Source organism: Ptychodera flava, chromosome 8, assembly GCF_041260155.1.
Source record: "Ptychodera flava strain L36383 chromosome 8, AS_Pfla_20210202, whole genome shotgun sequence".
Lineage (NCBI taxonomy): Eukaryota > Metazoa > Hemichordata > Enteropneusta > Ptychoderidae > Ptychodera > Ptychodera flava.
In genome coordinates, this window is record NC_091935.1 from 33,064,497 (window position 1) to 33,086,386 (window position 21,890).

Genomic DNA, 21,890 nt, shown 5'->3' on the forward strand with positions numbered 1-21,890 from the left:
AAATTGACATCCAGTAATAACCTTCAGTACACTGTAGCGTAGATAGTAGTGTCTCATCGGACTTAAACGAGTTTAGATGAGGTTTCTTAGCAGCGAAACCAGGCAAGAATGATAAGAAAGCACCATAAAGCACGGTTTACCAGACTTCAAAAGTTCCCTTAGGTCAAGTCATGTGTACAGTTATTAAGAATGTCTATTCACCAAAGATTATTCAGACTAGAGCTGAACACTAATCAACTGGTTTAGGCCAAGATCGGAAATTCGGAGTTCGCGTAAATCGACTGCTTGCTAAGCTAAAATATATCGGAAAAGTCTGGCGGATAGCTGTTCTAAAGAGTCGTGTGACATCGGATATGCTGAAGCAGGAATGGTAGGAAAAAAGAATAATGCCGAAAAACACGAATCCTCTCGTTCTAAAGAGATCTGTGATCACAAAGTAGATAATCAACATGCCGTTACATGTTTCTACTATATCATAATTCGATAAGCCGTCCTGGTCGGGAATACGCCATGAATATTTACGGCTTGGGGTCGGAAGAATATCTCATATGAAAGTGACAGTGAAATGTCTAGGGCAACAAGGCAGAGCAAGGCATCATAATCAGAGGGACAATAAGCATAAATCGAATACAGGATGATAACAACAGAAGCACATTCTGCAAGAAAAAAGTGCAACTTGAATATTAAAGAATTCAATTAAGTACGTACACGTATGTATGTATGTATGTATGTATGTATGTATGTATGTATGTATGTATGTATGTATGTATGTACTTATGTATGTATGTATGTATGTATGTACGTACGTACGTACGTACGTATAATCTTTATTGCTCTTAAGGGCCTCCGGCCCAATAGCAGCTTTACAGAGCAAGTACAGAAAATAAGTAACAAAAGAAAGAGTACATAGCAGTTAGAAAAATTCTTTCCTCAGTTTATCTGCTTTATATACAAACAATGCCAGCTTGTAAGTGACTGAACTGTTATGGGAAGACATTAGTGAATAAAACTTTTCAAGAGTTGGCTCTGAATAAGACCATCGTGGTAAATATTGGAATCTTAAATTCTGATATAAGGAAAAATACAGATAAAGTGATATTCATCCTCTATTTCCTGCGAGTCACAAATTTTACATGTTCTATCTTCTAAAATAGTACCCTGTGCTCTACCTTTCTCTACTTCTAAATCAAGCCGGAACTTCTGAGACAGGCGAGAGCTCTTTTAAATCTAAGAAACATATTTGATGTTAAATAATCTTCAGTCTGAAATAAAAACTTGAAATTACGATACACCCGAAGTTTGTCCTTAGTACACACTTCTGAATACCAATTCTGTTTAAAAATATCCAGTGCTCTCTGTGTAAAAAGTTGGATGAAAAGGTCGAAGTTTCCTGGGCCTTGCCAAAACCAGACTTCTCCAAAACCATGCTCACACAGTAAATTTTTAACATGCGTAGCCCAAGAATCTTTGTTGTTGTCATCAAGTGTCACAGCAAGATGATAAGCATGCTTAGTCACTCTGTTCGGGGGCATGTTTAAGATTTTATACCAATATGATAAAACCTTTTTATAACTATAGATGAAAATTGGGAATCTACCGCAGTCCCCTAAAACAAAAGCATCCGGGGAAGAGGCTTTCACTCCCATGAAAATTTTACAATATTTGAGATGTACTCGTTCGGTAACACTATACATGCGATACCCCCAGATTTCAGCCCCATACGTCAATAGTGGTAAAACCATTGAATCAAATAGCTTAAAGTATTCACGAATGGTAAAGGACGAGTATTTCTGACCATACGGAGAATACAACCCATAGCTTTTCTAGCTTGATCTGCTAAGGTAAGTACAGCCTTACTCCATACATTTCGACTTGAAATCATTAGACCAAGGTATTTGTAATAAGTTACAGTTTTCATTTGTTGTCCATTAAAAAAACATTTTTCGCTCTTTTTCAGAACGCCCCTCGCCTACAAACAATGACTTGTGACTTGTTTAGGTTCACATTCATTTTCCACTTAGTGCAAAAGGACTCTAAAACTCGTAGTAATCTTTGTAATCCAACTGGGGTATCACTAAATATTGTTACATCGTCAGCATACAGTAATGAAAACAAATCATACAAATCTTGTGTCAGTTGTATACCCCCATGACCCGCATTTTCTAACATGGTATTCAATTCATTTATGAAAAGTGAAAACAAAAAGGGACTTAACATACATCCCTGTCGCACGCCAACAGAACAATGAAAGTAGTCTGTTCTCCCTTGTTGAGATTTTACACAGGATTTGAGCCCATGATACATCGACTTTAAAATGTTGAACATTTTACCCCGAACACCCTCGGAGCATAGTCTATATAGCAACAGATTGTGGTTTACAGAGTCAAAAGCCTTGCTAAAATCCACAAATACACAATAAAAGCGCCCCCTTGGTCTACAAAGGTATTTTTGAATCATGACATGTAACGTGAAAATATTATCAATAGTGCTGTAACCACGTCTGAAACCAGTCTGACACTCTGTAATGCAGCCAATCATCTCAGCCCATTTGGTCAACCTCTGATTCAAAACGAAAGTGAAAATTTTACCAATCGAATCCAGAAGAGCTATGCCCCTGAAATTATTTGGGTCATGAAAACTACCTTTCTTATGTAGCGGGACGATAATCCCCATACTCCATTCTTTCGGGAATACACCAGCATCGAAAATGGCATTAAACAAAAAGTGTAAAACTGGAATGAGACTATTTTTTGCATCTATGAAGAATTCATTTGGTATGCCATCAGAACCAGGGATTTACCAGTTTGTAACATAGTCAAAGCATACATAATCTCATCTTTACTAATAGGATGATTGAGGATGTCCTCTTGGTTGAAATCTTGTTCTCCCTGGGAGAGTTCAAAGGATTTCTAGAAAATCTTCCACTGTTCTATCAAAAACATTTTTATCGAATGTAGGGTTGTGCAGCATTTCGAAGTGATTCATCCAATCAGCAGCTGAGATATTAGATACGGGTTTACAGCCCCCCTTAAACCGTTTAACTTGTTTCCAGATGTTTTGATCATTGCTACTAAAAGAAGTATAAAAATTCCCTTTGTTGATTCTACACACAGATTTAAAAGTTGCCTTACACTCCTTATAATTTTTCAAACTATCTTGGTCGTTACATCCTCTAAATTGTCGAAGAGCTTTGTACATTTTCGTTTTTGCCATTTCACATTCTTTATCAAACCATTTTGGTTGCAACACTCTATTATCACCCCTTTTCTTTACAGTAATCGTACAGTAATCTGATGCAGCCCAAGTTAATAAATCATACAATTTTGCAGCTAGATCATTTACATCAGCTATATCTGAATCAATAATGTGGCTGATATATGTTTGACCCTCCGTTGATATAATCTTTTCATTAAATTCACCTTGTTTCTCTTTATCCCATTTATAATATGTATAATCGTGAAAATCAAAGCCTTGTGCGCATGCTGTCTGTATATTTTCTGGATAACATGGCATTTCAATATCTATGGTAGAAGACAAAGGGAAATGGTCGGAATCACTCCTATCTTCAACATTAAAATCCGAAACGTGTTTAAACAAATCACTGGATGCAATCATATAGTCCACTACACTAGTCCCCCTGTTAGCAATACAGGTAAAGTTACCTACTAGATCATTTCCACACTTCCATTCAAAAATGAATGGAGTAATCACGGCACAATTCCAACAGTTTTCTACCAAAGGCATTACTTACAGAATCTTTTGATTTACGCTCTATATCAAAGTCATCAACCTCATAGTCATCAAATGTCATAGGTACATGGTTTATGGAATCATTTATAATATAATCATAATCGTGTGCTGTTCTCGCATTGAAATCGCCCATAAGTAGCAGATGACTATCAGGGTAATTAACTTTTAAGTCTGAAATCTGATTTTCCAGCATATCAATCCCATTCTTTTCAAACCTGTAGCTCTTTGAACCTTCTGAATGGATATAAAGACAACCTAAAATAACATTTTTTGAGAAACAAAACTTGCTAGCGTCTAGCATTAGAAAAACTGAATCTGGTAGCGTCGAACCCAATGTGGAAATACCTGTCAAACACCAATTTTTTACAAACACAGAAACACCACCTGCGCATCTACCAGTACGGGATGTTTTTTCTCTGCAAGAATGGTATGATTTGTATCCCTGTAAAACTATATCTGAAAGTAATTCGCTGTGTAACCAGGTTTCAACAGTACAGACAATATCAAATTGATTGAAATATTCAATAACTGAGTAATCAGAGATTTTACGAGATAAACCTTGTACATTCCATGAAAGAAAACGGATACTCTTTCGAACAAAATGTCCTAGTGGACCTTGGCCACCGCCCTATCTCGGACGATCATTTCTAATTACAGTGTCTGTCTTTTCATCATAACTGTAAAGAACCTTGACACCATTTTCATAAGCCACGAGTGTCTTGTAATTTACAAAGTCCTTTATGTTTTTATTAATCAGTTCTTTGCGCTTACCGAAAAGTTTCTTCCTGATGAAACTCGTCTCACTTGAAAAATGCTCATCAACAAAAATGTTCGTACCGCGGAGCTCTTTCTTCTTGGACATAATCTTCTCTTTATCTTTAAATGTGGAACACATTGCGACTATCGGTCTGTTACTGTCAGATCCAGATTTCATTCTATGAACTCTTTCAAACGCGATGTTCTCTGTTATGTTCATTTTGTCCGATAGTAGAGTCTTTACCTTCATTTCCGTCTCCTCCCAGGACTCGTTTCCCTCTTCCTTCACTCCACGGAAGACGATGTTATTTCGCTTGGATCGGTCTTCCATTTCTGCCTTCGCTGTGCTTAAACGTTTCATCTCTAACTTGATTCTGGCGATGTCATCTTCTAAGCCGTCAATCTTTTGTAATTTTTCTTTGTTAACTTCTGCTGTTTGTCTGACGTCTTCGATTGACTCTTCCATGTTATTCAGTTGAGTTTCCATTCTCTCTATTTTCTTATTTAACAGTTTGGTGTCTCTCTTCAGCTCTTTTATATTGCTTTGAATATCTTTTAACATGGCAGTAATTGATTCCTCGGCAGCTGCTGGTCTCAGTTCCCCTGTTTTTGTCAACGTTGTTTGGCGAGTATCTGGTCCGGGGTTCATTTCTACGTCACCAGCCAACTGTAATAATCTACTGATAAATGGGTTCCTAGTGACTAGGGCTGCCATTTCGTTGTGATTTCGCAGAGTTTCACGAATCGTTTTACAGGGCGTTGTAGAGGAGTCCGTCAAGGAACTGGATGTATGTACTGCCCATTGTGCGAATTCGTTTGAAATGTCAACGGACAAATCTGCTTCAGCGTCTTGTGACACAAGTATCGCCCCAGATGTCACCAACCAATCATGGAAACTGTGCGCACTGTAGACAATAGCGGAGGAGCATATTATAATATATACAAATACAAAAATGCAGCACGCAAGCCGGTATGCAAGTTCGTTGGTGTGGGTCCACTCTGAAAATGGCGTATACTCTGGGATCACCACTCCCCGCCAACTTGTTGGCTGTGTAAATGTTCCAATTGCTGCCCTCCATTCAACTATACCAAGACCCATGACTTCAGTGGGGTTTGTTGTCAAAGGTGTAGCAACGTTTTGGCAAAATGTTCGCTTCTGACTGAGAATATAGTCTCGTCTCTGGAGCTCTCGAATTCCGTGTGTTCACTGTACACTCTCTATTGTATGATCTTTTTGAAGCACATTCTGCAAGAAAAAAGTGCAACTTAAATAATAAAGAATTCAATTAAGTACGTACACGTATGTATGTATGTATGTATGTATGTATGTATGTATGTATGTATGTATGTATGTATGTATGTATGTATGTATGTATCATTGCCGTTATGTCATATCATAAATTTGTCTTTCTCGCGGGGACAGTTTCCTGACGAGTTAAAAATAGCTAAGGTTTTGCCTATTTACAAAAAGGGTCATGTGGAAGATTTGGGAAATTACAGACCTATTTCAATTCTTCCAGTTTTTAGTGAAGTTTTAGAAAAAATCGTTAATAAACAGATTCTGTATTTTCTTGATAAACATAACATAATATATGATCACCAGTATGGTTTCCGTACACGTTATAGTACTAAACTTTCACTAATCAGCCTATCCCAGTATCTCCTTGATGAAATTGACAAAGGAAATCCCACCTTACGTTTATTTATAGACTTCTCAAAAGCCTTTGACACTATAAATCACAATATTTTGCTCTCCAAATTAGAGTATTACGGTGTCAGAGGTTTACCTCGTCAATGGATTCAAAGTTATTCGTCTTCCAGGAGTCAGTTTGTTAGCATCAACTGTGTACAGTCTCATAATATGAATATAAATTGCGGTGTTCCCCAAGGTTCGATTTTAGGGCCAACTCTTTTTCTCATTTACATAAATGATATCCCCAAGTCGTCTGACAATTTGATTTCAGACTGTATGCAGACGATTCAAATCTCTTCCACACAATTAGACACAAGTCCAATCTCATTAATTTAACCGATGTTAATGGAAATTTAGCGAATGTGACTAACTGGTGTGATGCTAACAAACTGACCATAAACTCCACAAAACGAACTTCACAATTATAAACAGTAGTAGAAAAAACCTGTCATGTAATGGGTCCCTCGTTTTGAAGGATCAAATAATCGATAAAGTTGATTGTGCGTCATTTGTAGGGGTAATTGAGGACAGTAATCTCTCTTGGAAACACCATATTACACATGTACGAACGAAAATTAGCAAACTGACAGGTGTGCTTTTGAAACTACGCCATACTGTGCCACAGTCTACCCTTGTACTATTATATAATGCCTTGTCCTTCCTCACATTATGTATGGTCTAGAGGTATGGGGAAACACATGTCCCACATACTTGAATGACATTTTTTTAATACAAAAGAAGCTAGTCCGCATCATGACCTTTAGTACTTGGACAGCACACTCAGCACCACTTTTCAAGAAACTAGGTATACTTGACATTTTCAAACAACATAAATTACAACTCGCACTTTTCGTACACGATGCTTTGAATTTTAGGCTACCAGATACCTTTTTAGACTTTTTTACCCCTATCACACATGTGTACAGTACAAGGCAAAATGTTCGGAAAGACTTAGCCATACCAAAAGTCAGACACAAAGCAGGTCAATTTACAGTTAAGTATGCTGCAACGAAGTTGTGGAACAGCATCCCTTGCAGTATAAGAGACATAAAAAATAGACATCAATTTAAACGGCAATATAAAATGTATCTCCAGTCATCAAATTAGCCAGTCATGCATTGTTTTCATGTTCATTCTAAGTTAACTTTATTTTCGGTGATAGATTTTTCTTTTTCTCTCGAAAATTGTGATGTTATTTCCAGGTTATTTTTCTTTCTCTTCTGTTACCAATTGATATCTTTATTTGTAACGATCATACCTGAAGCAGAATTCTTTTGATAATTTTATATTAATATAATTTGATTTATTTGTAATGATTACGTTTCTGTATTACATTTAATTAATATATTGAGTATAGTGAACAGTTTTGCCCAGAATACTATTAAGAATATATTTGTTTTCTTTTGTATAAGGAGATGGACTTGACTAGTTGCTAGACAACTATTTTCCTTTCTCCTTTCCCTTTTCTCAATGTCACAAAGTGTTTGTTTGTATTTGTTTTGCTTTTGATTCTGGGAATAAATAAAATATATATATAAATATATATATAATATATATATGTATGTATGTATTTATGTATGTATGTGTGTGTGTGTGTATGTATGTATGTATGTATGTATGTATGTATGTATGTATGTATGTATGTATGTATGTATGTATGTATGTAGGTAGGTAGGTAGGTAGGTAGGTAGGTAGGTAGGTAGGTAGGTAGGTAGGTAGGTACAATGGTTCGACTATGGAATAATAAGTACGCGTATAGGTGGGCCTACGCCCAAAAGATTACGTCATGGCGGTTCAAACAAACCTATTTGTACAAACGTGTATGGAAAAACACGCATACTGCATTGGTCAGTTGTGCACATGGATTTTTTTTAATGAATTCTGGTCTTGCAAGTAAAGTCAGTCCAGTTCAGCAAACATCACTTAGGGCCTATAGATTGGAGACCAGCTGTACTTGTTTTATACTCTCAACACGAATTCTGGGTGTAATCTGTCGATGATAGAGAGCTTTAAAATGATGAGAAATGAAGTGTAGAAGTTTGAGAGTCCAAAGATCTGTCTCCCAGGCGTATTCTACCTGGATCAACACGTACCTTGGTGACCTGAGTTTTCATGCAAAGACAATGATGAATATAAGATAAATATTCTTGCTTTATTATATACCTAATTACAAACTTTATTCAATATGCAAATGAACCCTTAATTAACTTTACACTACTTAATGCTTTACAACACAGTTAGATAACTGTCAGATCAGTATGTGCAGCAGTTTTCATGACGTTTGATGCAGTTATTTCGGAGTTATATGACTAATTATAAAACTTCATGAAATATGCAAATGAGCTAATTATTAACTTGACACTGCTCAATGCTTCTCATTTCAATTGGATATTTATCAGATCAACATCTGTACAAAGTTTCATCAAATGTAACGCTGTAATTTTGGAGTAATATCACTAATTACAAAGTTCATTAAATATGCAAATGAACCCTTAATTAATTTCACACTACTTAATGCTTTACACTACAGTTAGATATCACTCAGATGAGTATCTGCAGTAGATTTCATCACATTTGGTGAAGTTATATCGGAGTTATATGACTAATTACAAAACTTTATAAAATATGCAAATGAGCTAATTTTTAACTTGACACTGCCAAATGCTTCTAAGTATAATTAGATATATATCAGATCAATATTTGTTGCAAGTATCATCAAGTTTCGTGCAGTAATTTCAGAGTTATCTCACTAATAACAAAAGTTCATTAAATATGCAAATGAGAAGATAATTGACATGACACTCACAGTATCATCATAATGTTCTGAGACTCTCATCTGTGAAAAGTTTCATGAAATTGGGTGCAGTATTTCTTGATATATGTCTACACTGTCATTACCGGCTCCATAGGGAAACCATTGTACGGAAAAAACAATATTGCATAACTTCATTAATATGCAAGCCACACTAACCAAAATCTAATCAATTCTTAGAGGTGGCATATGGTACCTGTGTACCAAATCTGACTAGAATCCGTTCAGGCGTTTTTGAGTTATCGTGTAAACAAACAGACAGACAGACACGCACACACTAACACACACAAACGGACAGACAGACAGATATCGCTATGACATTAGCCCATGTGTTTACACACGTGAGCTAAAAATGATTCCATGATTTTAAGAACGAAAACTCATTTCACCTCCTTTTCGTACTGTGGAAAATAAAATTCCCGACGTTTTACAAAACTTAGTCTGCCGGTGAAAACTTACAATTATTTAAATCTTAGAAAAAAGTGCACTACACATACGTCTCAGTGCGCTGTACATAGCATAAAAGAAGAAAAATTATGAAAGAAAAACAAAAAATAAGAAAATAAAAACAGAGTAATCCCAGAAAATTATGAACTGCAAAGTGTTTTCAAAATCAAAAGGAGAACTGGCTAAAAGAAAGGTTTTCAAAGCACTCGTAAAAGATTCAACATTTCTTATATTACAGATCTCCGATGGCAAATGCCCCACAGAGATGGCGCACTCGCAGAAAAGAGACTCTGGCGAAAGGCCTTATCAAAGTTACCTCGGGGTGGAATCAGGTTAATACTCTCTGCTTAAGAGAAATCTTTAGCCGGGACATAGTCCCGGGAACCGGACATACTGTTCGATCAGCTCCGCAAGATAACAGATCCATGAGCTATTAATAAATTTAAGAATAATGTTAAACTTAATGCGCGCTCCAATACAGCCAGTGATAATTAAAGGGAGGGGTCGCCGGAACTGCGCGTGTGTGACTTTCTTGTTTAAAAACAATGTATTTCTTGCATGATATCTAGATGCATCACGTCAACATAGCTGCAACATTTAAATTTTACGATACTACGGGGACACATCGACTCTCTCACTTTTACAATGCCCTTCTGATCTACCACTTGTAAGCTTAGGGGTTCATTTTAATGCTCTTGTTGTAAGAAAACTTTTCACCGGCTTAGATTTTTGGAAAGACTTATTACAGGGACGGTGTTCATTATGAATTTCAAATATCGGTGAATTTTGGGTAATTTGATTCTCTAGTACCAGAATTTGCACGTTGACCTCGATTTTCATTCTTGATTTTGAAAGACAATGGTATAAATATCCATTGAGAAAATTTTGAGCGAAAGTTTAGGTCTTTCATTTTCGAGGCGCATACTACCTTAATTGTCAACAAACTGTTTTAACTTTCTCAATCTCCAATGTATCCAAGATACAGTGATTTAATCGGTCGAAGGGGTCCCTGACAACCTTTGAGCAGAGTTCCGACGACAGCATCCCTTTAATCACAAAAGTATCTTTCAAAACTTACATAACTTGTTGCATGCAACATAAGGCTTATGTAAAGTATCTTTCAGAGTCGGACGTAACGGAATACATATTGTCATCAACTGTAAATATGATCATACTTGCAAGAACGATTAACTAAAATGCGGTGGCATTTTGAGGAATTGTTAGCTGACCTGTCAAGGACATAATGGGCATGTATGAAGACGTGGAATAGTAGCCGATACACGGTAACAATAATTGAATGTTATCAGACGTCGACAGAGGTTGTGCAAAATTATTATTATTATTTTTATCAATTAATTAAAGTAATTATTATTTTGACCTTAACTGAGAATAAGTTTCATGTAAATGAATGTAAGCACATTTTATAATACCCTTTTAGGGAATCTGAATAGCGCTGATCGCAAATGACGTCACTGTTCTCTCTCATTTTAATATGCATAAATAAACATTTGTCCGCATTTTCCGCATAAACGACGAAAATAAAACCTGCGAGTGTTAGAAAGGCTATTTAGCGTCACACTTATTCGTATGAATTGATGACTGAGACTACAAGCTGCAACAACAGCCGCGCATACAACGACAAAATTTGTCCGAATTTCAGCTTATTTGTCCGAAAGTCGCGCGCGTGCAGCTATATTTAGTAACAAACCCGAAATCGCGATCAACGCTATTGGGTAGATCATCATACATAAAGATGTACAAACCAAGTTTGAAACCTAATGGACTGGAATTTCAAAAGAGTCTTCACAACAAAAATATGGAAGCTTCCTAAAAAGACAAGAATATGCAAATTTGACTGATATTCGAATACACCTAATAAGCATATCATATTCCCTTAGCTCACTGTGTGACACACATGATGCATGTATAACATACATGTGATTTTGTGTGACTAGTTTTAGTATCCATTGTAACACCAGCAGACTTTATTTTCGTCGTCCTTGGGGAAAATGCAGACAAATATTTATTTTTTGAATTTCAATGAAAGAAAAATGACGTCTTTGCGATCAGCCCTTATAAAAATGGCGTCATTTGCGGTCGGGGCCTATTTACCTGTCACGTGACCATACGCTTAGTGTCGTCTGCAGCTAGCAGGTTTGAAACAATGGCGGCTGATCTAGAGTATGACGACCACCCGAAATGAGCAACGAGCCACTATCTAACTTCAACAGCGTGGGAACTTGAAGAGCTCATTGTCAACAAAGATTCAAGTGCAACCAAGGACGTTGTAAGGTATGCTTAGGACAAATTTTCTTCTTTTTGTGAAGAAAGTGGCACTACTGCACACTCACAGTCATGCGACACGTCGCTTCGCGATCGGTATGTGCTGATTGTTTCTTCACTGATTCACGGTATTGTGAATCATTACCGATAGCGAAGCGACGACGTGTCGCATGCCTGTGATATCGATACTGTTCGCGCTGTGGAGAATCGCCCAGTAGACTTTAATACAATATTCACTGGTGAGGGGGAGGAGCTGGATGAATTCGCTGAGGGGTGGGGGTGGGTCGAAAATTTTAAGGGATTGTAAAGTAGGGGCACTTAGGCACGTATTTTATTGTGACGTATTTACTTGACTTGTATTACGTGACATTGGCATAAAATGAAATACAAAAAAAACAAATTTACAAGATTGAAAAACTTTGCAAGAAACAGGGGGAAGAGATGTAAAAAGCCATACACTTGAAAGTTTTGCTGTGCGTACGGGGGGGGGGGGGGGAGAGGGGGCTGAAAATATTTTGGTTCCCAACTTTATTTTTTACATTTTCCGATGCCAAAGCTAGAAAATTAATGAAAACTGAATAACATTTTAATGCCATCAAATTTTTCTCATGTTTAATTGTAATAACTGAACAAGATATAGAACGGTTTTCTTGCATTTCATTACTTTTATATCGGAAAAATACAAAAAATAAAATATATGACACAGCACGCATACACAGACTGTGTTGAAAAGCTGAATACTTACTAACGTAGGGTCAAGTAGAACAAAAATGCAGTTGTATAAACTGAACAAAAATATTGTCGAAATTACGAACGCTAATACCGCCACTGCCCTGCTAATGCCTACAGGCTAGGCAGTGTCATTGAGATAGCTCTGACTCAGTACCGGTGGTTGAAGAAGGGTTCGGGTAATATTTATGCTCATGACGGTGAAAGATACTTGTACACAAGATCAGGCTGGAGAGCAACATATGGAAGACCAGGAGATTTGACAGTTATCAGGGAGTTTTGAATTCTGTCATATTAGAATGATCAAACATTAAAGGAAAAAGATGGGGATTACCATGCTTGATTTTCTACAAATGTATAATGAGGGCACAGCTTTTAGCTCACGTGTTCACACGTGAACTAATGTCACATTGATGTCTGTCTGTGTATGTATGTCTGTCTGTACGGTGTCTGTCTGTTGGCTTGATATCTCAAAAACGGCTTATCAGATCAGAATCAAATCTGATACATAGATTAAGTTTGTAAATGGCAAGATCTGATTAGTTTTTGGTGAGTGTGGGTTTCATACTTTTTGCTCAGTTGCATAATTAATGATTTTAGAAAAACGGATATAACTTGAGAATGACTGCACAGAATTTGATGAAATTTACTACAAATGTTGATCACAATGATATATCAGCCGTGAAAGTTATTAAGGGATGACATGAAAGATAATAACTAATTTACATATTTAATGAACTTTCCCAATTGGAGATATATATCTGAATTTACTTGATCAAAATTGACGAAACTTGATATTGAAGATACTATGATATAACATTATTTAAAGTCACTAAGCATTTTTGTTTCAGCCAATTCCTAAATTGCATATTAATGAACTTTCTTAATTAGGGATATTGACTCAACAAAAGTTAATGAAACTTGCTATGTACATTAGAGTATACTATGATATAACATTATTGAAAATCATTCAACATTTTCACTTCAGCAAATTCCTAATTTGCATGTTGAATGAACTTTCCTAACAAGGGATCTGAATTGACTTAACCACAGTTAAAGAAACTTGCTATGTACATAAGTCATTGAACATTTTCACATCAGCCTATTCCTAATTTGCATAAAAAAATTGATGAAAAGATGTACAGATGTTTATCTCCCAATAGTGAAATAGAATATGTAGCGGTATCATGTCAATTAACAACTGCTGATTTGCATATTTAATGAATTTTTGTAATTAGGGCTGAGATATGCCAAGAAATGGTTCTTCAAATTTCATGAAACTTGGTACAGATGTTGTACTCACATTGCTTTAATAGTGAATTTAGACATTTATCAGTGCCTTTTAATAAATTTTTAATTTGCATATAATTAATGAACTTTCATGATTTGTGTGATATGTCCAGAAATACTACATCAACTTTGTGAAATATGGTAAAGAGATTAATCTCACAGTGCAATACAATTCAGTGACACATAGCAGTGTCGTTTAAAGTAATTTGCATACATGATGAATTTTTGTTTTTAGGGTGAATGTCCAGAAGCTAATGTATGAAATGTGGTACAGGTGATAATCTGTCAGTGTTGTATGAATTGAAAAATGTTTGGCAAAATCCTATCGATTAATTACTACTTGAATCATCAAATTTTAACGATCTTTTGTAATTAGGGTGGCAGTCGGAGATTGGTTTTACGTTTTCACCACCATGAAGCTAATTCTCGGCCATTTAGAATTTAGCCTCATCTATATTGCAGTATTTTTAATCACAGACGCCATTAATGAAGAGGACTCTATCCTCACTCTCCGAGGACCTGTAATCAAACTACTAATTAACAAGTGGGGACTGTGTCATCAACAATGACTTGTCTCTGGAGAGGGCGAGATCAAAGGACCACTCGTCCTCATCAGTCATTTAAGTACAACAATATACTAGGGAGAAGGTAGATCTATTTAACAATTATTGCTATCCAGTCTTTACAAAATCTGATTTTAATATCCTGGTGTTCCTCAGTTTGCCAGCATTGTTATATGTTGCTTACAATGTTTGGCATTAACCTAGGTAAGATTCACGATCTCCTATCATGTTTTGGACACAAACCAAGCCCAGCATAGTGATAATCTGAACAGCCACATTCTGTCAAAATGTGTCGAGCATTTCAATACTTCCATGTAGGAGTTGGTGTCATCGATTACAGACTTGACTTTTTATACCTACAAGTGCATCGGATGATTTTTAACGAATTTTCACTGACAGCATTTACCCTCATATCTACCCTGTAACCAACATTGTTTTTGTCAGGAACATGGTTCGAAACCACCTCAAATCTATCAATCTCATCGAAAAAATTGCTTGCAATGTCATTGACAGAAGCTAGATCACAGTTAAATGCCATTAACATAGATTTTGGCAAAGTTTTTCATAAAGTGGATCTTGTTCTCTTACTTCAGAGGCACCGTTGACCAGTTGTTAGGGTAATGGACTCACTATCGGAGGACGGTGAATTTGAGACTCAGTAGCTCAGTATTGTGCCCTTAAGCAAGGCACTTTACTTAGAACCCTGTGCTCCATTGGGGTAGTGGGTTATTGGTACTTCATCCTGTAAATGGGCTAGCACCTGTTGGATGATGGACTAAATAAAAAAAATTAAGTGACTATGGTTTCCACAATGATTTCTTAAAGTGGTTCAAAAGTTACTTACCTGATAGAAGACACAGATGAATATTGATGGTGCATCATCTCCCAGCTTGTTGGTATGAAGTAATTTCCGGAGTACGACAAATCGAGGTAATTTCCAAACAGACAGTCACTCCAGTAAACGACATAGGGAGTCTTGTAAAATACGACTGATTTTAGGAGAAACTTCTTATGACCTCGGTTATTGATGTAAATGATTCTTGAGTGAAAGAGGGCTCACAAAGTCTCAATCGAACCTCTTAACATTATGATTCAGTAAGTGCACAGCATAATGACCACATCCTTCGAAGGAAACCTATAGAGCTCTGACCAATAACTTTTGATAATCACACGATAACAGAACAATCTCTCAGACTCAAAGCTCAAACAATTTTAGATGCTGAGTTGATCATATTTTGGTCAAGGCATATCACATGTTGTTTTTATTAAGGGGTGGCTGCATCCAACACAGAGTATTTTGCTCAAAATCACTTGTTTTGCAAATTCACCTTTTAGCTTGTCAAGCAGTAGTAAGTTGCAAATTTATGCAAATGTATGCAAATCACCCGAATTTCTGGCCTCTCTTTTCTCCCAATTTCATGATTTCCAAAGAATTTAACTCCACTCTGGCTTGGCCACATTTACTGAAATTTTCACAGAATGTTCTTTAAATGCTATATAACAAAATGGCTTTATTGTTTGGCAATATAGTTCTTACATTTTGAATAAGAGGCTTTTTAATTTTGTTTATCATGTTTTTAATCACTTTTTCTGAGTGTCAGTCTTTTAACCCATGCCATTTTAGAATGAGGAGAGATAATGCAAAATAAAATAGTAGGTTTATTCTACATATACTCTTCTTCCAAGTGAAATATTACATTTCAGAAAATAGTATCAACTTAATGATTTAAATTAATTTTTTATAATATTTAAGTTGAGGTTTTTACCCCAAATATATACCCCTTCATCTCTGAGTAAACTATTGCTACCATACTAAACTTTAAATTTTCTACTTTTTGAGAATATATTATGAGGGGGTTTCCTTGTCTTTCATCTTTGATGAGAAATATTCCTTTGAAAAAATCTGTGTTGGCAATGTGCAGCTCCTTCTTAGTCTCATTTTAATATAATTGACGATATTATTGTTTTACATCATTTTATACACTACGCTTCCCAGACCAATGTTAGAATACAATATGCTAGCATTTTTATCACAATATCAAAGCATCAGGTTGAAAGGAATTGAATCCATTCAAAATCGTTTTGGCAGGTTTTTGTAAATGTGGAACAAGGTTTGCACAAAACTAGCACATGGTGTAAATTTAAGTACAACTCATTGTGTCTGGTTTATACTTATAGTATTTCCTTGTTACACCTGTGAAGAGACATTTTTGATTGTGTACTTTTGTGAAATGTGGCATCATATTTTAGTGAGATTGTGTATCATATTTGGTTATAACATTCCTTGTTTGGGTGCTAAGAAAATAGATTTAATTCCTGTGCCATACAACTGTTTTGATGCTATCAAGAGGTGTTTTATTTGGCAAATTTCAGGCCTTTTTAATTTGTACAGTTCTACTGACAATTTTTGCATCATTCTTTACACCTGCAATCTTCACAAGGGTGCCCAGGCCATATTTCTGCGTGGTGTCTATATTGCAGGAAAGTGTAGTAGAGCAAGTAGTTGTCTTTGTGAATGTAGGTGTTGATACTTTTGTCTGTTCGGTGGGACAGATCCATCATACGAGGTGGTGAACCCCATGTCTTTCTTGGGCGTACCAGTGTGCAGAGTGAGTTACTTAGTTGCAATGACACAGTTAAGCAGTGGAGTCTGGAAAATGGGCCTATGGCATGTTCAAGTTTAAAACTCCTTGTAGATGGCATCAAGTACAAATTTAGGGTTGTGTTTAGTGGAGAGGGCATTGTGTAAGAAGTGTTCGTGGTGATGACCTTGAGGCACACAGTCCATGTAGCCGACAATGAGATGCAAATGATATGCGGTAAAGGTCTCCTCAACTAACTTTCAGCTGGTTGCTCACTTTCTACTATTTTTATAGTATTTATACAAAGACACAGACTTATTCTACCTTCAACTTAAAACTGATAGTGATTTTGTAGCTCATTCTTTACTGTTTTTCATAGTTTTCGGTAGCCGGTAACAGACACTTCGTGTTCGTGTCGGCTACATGGACGATCTGCTGAACTTGACAAGTGTGCATGGTGCTCTGCTACCCAATATCGACTCCATGGGCCATGTTGTGCAGGAGTAAATGGGTGAACTTTTGGTCTTTGGTTCAGTTTTAGGGGAGCCATGAATAAAATTACAACTGGCTGCAATGAATGAATTAAAATAGTGGGAATCGTCCTTGAATTGCAATGGCTGTGGGGTAGGTGCTTAATCTCACAGGCCTAGTGTTGGTTTCCCAGGTGGTCTGGGGAGGGGCAATGTGCATACTCATTGAGGCGTCCCTGTGGACATGCCATCTTACACAGCCTGTGTTGAAGTTCTGTGCCACCGTTGGGTTTCCTTCTGGTGGCCCCATCCTGTGGTTGGATAAGGTATGGCCCTTACAGTAGGGGCATGAAGCACACCATCATGTACTGTTGCTAAGCGAAAAGTAAGCCCTTTTGTCTGCTGAATAAATGCAAAAAAAAGGCATGCAAATTTGGCGATCAGGTTAGAAAGGGCAAGAGGAGTGTTATTCTCGTGTCAACCCTGATTACACAATTGCATAATTTGCAGAGCAGAACTACACTTAAGTAAACAGTTTAGATTAGCACTCTGTATCAGTGTAAAGGAAGTATCATCTCAATTACGTTGAACCAAATTATTATTATTATTATTATTATTATTATTCAGTTTCTTTGATCACCATCAAATAAAATATGCTGTCACATTGACATTTGGCTGATGATATTGTGCAAATGTTCTGTTTACTCTTGACAAGTCGTTCTACTGAGCAGTAAATTTCTACAAACCATTATGGCTCACACTGTCTTGATGGCAATCTTCAGAGCAACTGTTATGCTTCAAGGGTTTGAGTTTGTGTGATACATTTTTGAGGTCATATATTTTTGGCACAGTAAATTTCATTCTCAGGAATCTCTGATGGTACAATTCATGGAGAGAATTATGCCATATTTCTAGTATTGTGAGCAGCACCATATGGATCAACACCCATGAACTGCTGAAAAGGCTAAATGAAAACTTGAAAACCATGACAATATTTTCAAATCATATTCAGATGTTTGAAGTTTGCCAAGAGTCTACGGTATATGTCACACATATCTAGCGTTTCAATATCGAAAAAATCATTTAGACTTATACGGTTTTCTTGATGCATTTTTACTAAGTCAAATTCAGATATATGTAAAATGAACTACAGAAAAGCTCATTTGATAAAACACTAAGATTACAGTCAAGAGCATGCATAGTTCAGTAAAAATCTACAGTATTAAAGAAGAAGAAATTGTGTGGATACATGGCAGTCAACTTTTTTACTTAAAAAATATGAGGAACAAGAAATAAACTTAAGAGTCTTGTGAAAACACTATGAAAGCTCTAAATAAAGAGTGTTCTCTGATCATTTTTAATTCATTTATTACATTGATTCATTGTTAATGAAGCAAAAAACTTTTCTTTCACTATTACTAATAATGCAACAGGTTTGGCTATACCAATTTAAACAAAGAGTAAACCTATGGAAAAAATACCGTCAAGGACACTATGTGCTCACATTCGGTTTGAATTGGTCCATTCAAGAAATATTTAAACCAGAAAAAACAAGAATGACAAAAGCAAAAGCAAATAAGGTTTCCAACTTAGGTACTGGAGGTCATCTTTAGGAACATGCATATCAACTTCTATAGCAATGGGAGAAGCAGATCCTAAATACATAAGCAAATGTCAACAACAAAAAACAGAGAAGGCTTGATAAAAAAAGAAAAGGTGGGAGTGGGCAAAAATGCCACAAAGGATCTGGTAAAAAAGTAATGCTGCATCATCGATCTTCTAGACCCTACCCCCTCCTGAATATCAAATGTTCACCCCTTGGTATAACATAAGACCAAATGACAGGAAGTACATTTACAACCTTAGAGATGTTTTAATTAATGCCATGAGTGTTATCATTCTAATGTAAACAGCACTAAAGTTAGTTACAGATAGTGAAATGCCTTCCACTGTGGGCGGTGATTACAACATCTGGAATTATCCTGGATCCAAATTTCTCATCAGTTCTTGTATGTCTTACATAGAAAAGTTGCAAAAATTGGTCCAAAATGAAAAAATTCACCTCAGCTTTGTTTTCTGGATCAAATTTTCCTACAAATTGGTACCAAATATGACAAAATTATGTTCACAGCCTTCAAAATTGTCTCACAACATATCCTGGGTTGGTGTAGGTCATTTAAGGTCACAAACTGAGAAAAGTACTAAAATATACAAATTTTGGGGTTTCCCAACACTTTGAGCAGAAAATTTATCTAATAACATCTTTCGGGTCTTTATACCAAATTACTATCAAACAAGGGACTTTATACCAAATTACAAAGCTATCAAACAAGTAATTTTGAGATAAAGTTTTCTTGACCAAAAATGACAATATTGTCTTAAAAATACAATTTTTTATATTTCAGGACAATTCCACATATCTAACTATTGTCATCTCTGTACATCTGTGTACCAGATATGAAAGCTGTCTGTCCAGGGGTTTTAAAAAGAAATACTGTCTAAGATTTTTGACCAAAAATGACAGAATTGCTTAAAAATAGTAATTTTCCCAATTTTGTCATAATTTCAACAAATTAGAAGAGGAACACCCTTGCAAAGAGACAACCCCAATTTGAGAGCGATTGGGCTGGCGGTTTCAGAGAAGAATAATTTTTACTGAAAATGAGAAAAATCACAAAAAATTCAGCAAAAATACAAAATTAACCCTTTTCCTGCCAGTTCATATTTCACCACCAGGTCAAGATGGTTAAATTAATGAAACACAACATATTCCATATGGTGTATTTTAACATCATACTGTACATTTGAAAGGTGTTCAAAACATAAATACTGTAAATTTGAATTTTTTGGAATAAAGATGCTATAACAGACCAAGCAAGTGGGTGAAAATACATCATGTTTTGGCTCAATACCGCTTTTTACTGACTTGGCTGATGGGGAAGTGATACAGTTATTACTGTCTGGCAGGAAAAGGGTTAAGGATATCTTCACAATATTCATAAAAACTGTATAAGGTTCACCTAAGGTACTTTTACACTAATTTTCAAAGCAATCAAAACAGCGGTTCTTGAGTTATTTATCTTTGACCATTTTCACATTTTAAGCTCATTTGCATAATTTGGGCATTGCAAACTTCACTTGAAGAAAATCCCATCTATAGCCCAGGATGCATCCACACACCAAATACCAAGCTGAAACGTGCAGCGGTTTGCGTGTTTTTGATGTTGACGGACATACCGTACGTACATACATACATACATACATACATACATACATACATACATACATACATACATACACACATACATACAGACGCCATCGACTTCAGCCTATACGATAAACTCACATTGGTAAAACCAAATGTGAGCTAAAAAACTCTTCTTTACTGGCATGAACATGTCATAGTCTATGCTGATTTATTAAAACTTTTTGATGCAAAGTGAATCAATAAATTTCAATGAATATGATGTTTTCATAAATGTTAAAATAAATTCTCCAACTATGTTTAATGGCGTAACTCTTTATCCCAATTTTGGCAAATCATTTCTGTCATCAGGTTACTTGAACCAGCAAGTCCTGCAACTTCAATCAAGGTAAATCTCCATATCGGCAATACAACTCTTTTTGTTGAGAATGAACACTGCAGCAACATTTTACTTATTGATTCATGGATTTGAATGTTACGCCCTCAAACAAAGCTCACATTTCCTGGGATACAAAAAGTTCATGTCAAATCTAATTCTATAGAATATAGCCCTATATTAACATAGCCCTATTAATATCTTTATAAAATTATCAGTTAGTGATAGTCTCACAAAATTCCATTACGTATCTGATAACTAACAAATACTGAGTTCAGTTCTGGGCAGCAATCAGTTGAAACTAGATTACGTAAAACTTAACGACACTTGATGATACACCATTGGTATTTATTTATACAGGGACTCTTCTTCATATATGGAGGATTAGATTGTACTGGCCTAACCAAGCCGTGCAGACCAGATGATGAGGTAGAGAGAAAGTTCGCATCAAACAATATCCATGTTGTAGTGATTGAAATCTTACATAGTAGTGATTACAATGCTTATGTTAATAATGCACTGAATGTATGTACAAAGTTTGTTTAGAAATAAAACATTTGGACAAAACATTCTAAATTACTTTTTGAATCATATGTAGTAGACAGAGTAGTAGCTGTTAATTTGTTTACATGTAGTATCGATCAAAGTCACAATGAAATCTCAATGCGATCAGGAAATTATAACAGAAATTTTTAAGGAACAATCCATTATGAAAGACTGATGCAAAGTTAAATAAAAAGGACAAAAATGTATCTGTGAAAGTTAAAACACCTGAAAAAGAATATCTCCTGACTTTCGCTTTCAACTTTTCAACATTACTTTGAAATATTGGTGAAAACGTACAGAACATACATACAGACATTTGTATCTATAGACAGGCACATAGACAGACACATTGGATTTCCCACCTTTATGGCATTAGTTGTACTTGTTG

General features: G+C 35.9%; 1 long non-coding RNA gene across 1 annotated transcript in view; it reads left to right on the top strand.

Annotated features, from left to right (window-relative positions):
* Positions 1–11,611: 11,611 nt before the first annotated feature.
* LOC139139129 (uncharacterized) overlaps positions 11,612–21,890 on the top strand; it is a 68,710-nt gene continuing 58,431 nt past the window's right edge. Inside the window, exon 1 of the long non-coding RNA XR_011553728.1 lies at positions 11,612–11,750. This is a non-coding gene — a long non-coding RNA (uncharacterized lncRNA). The remainder of the gene's footprint in view (positions 11,751–21,890) is intronic.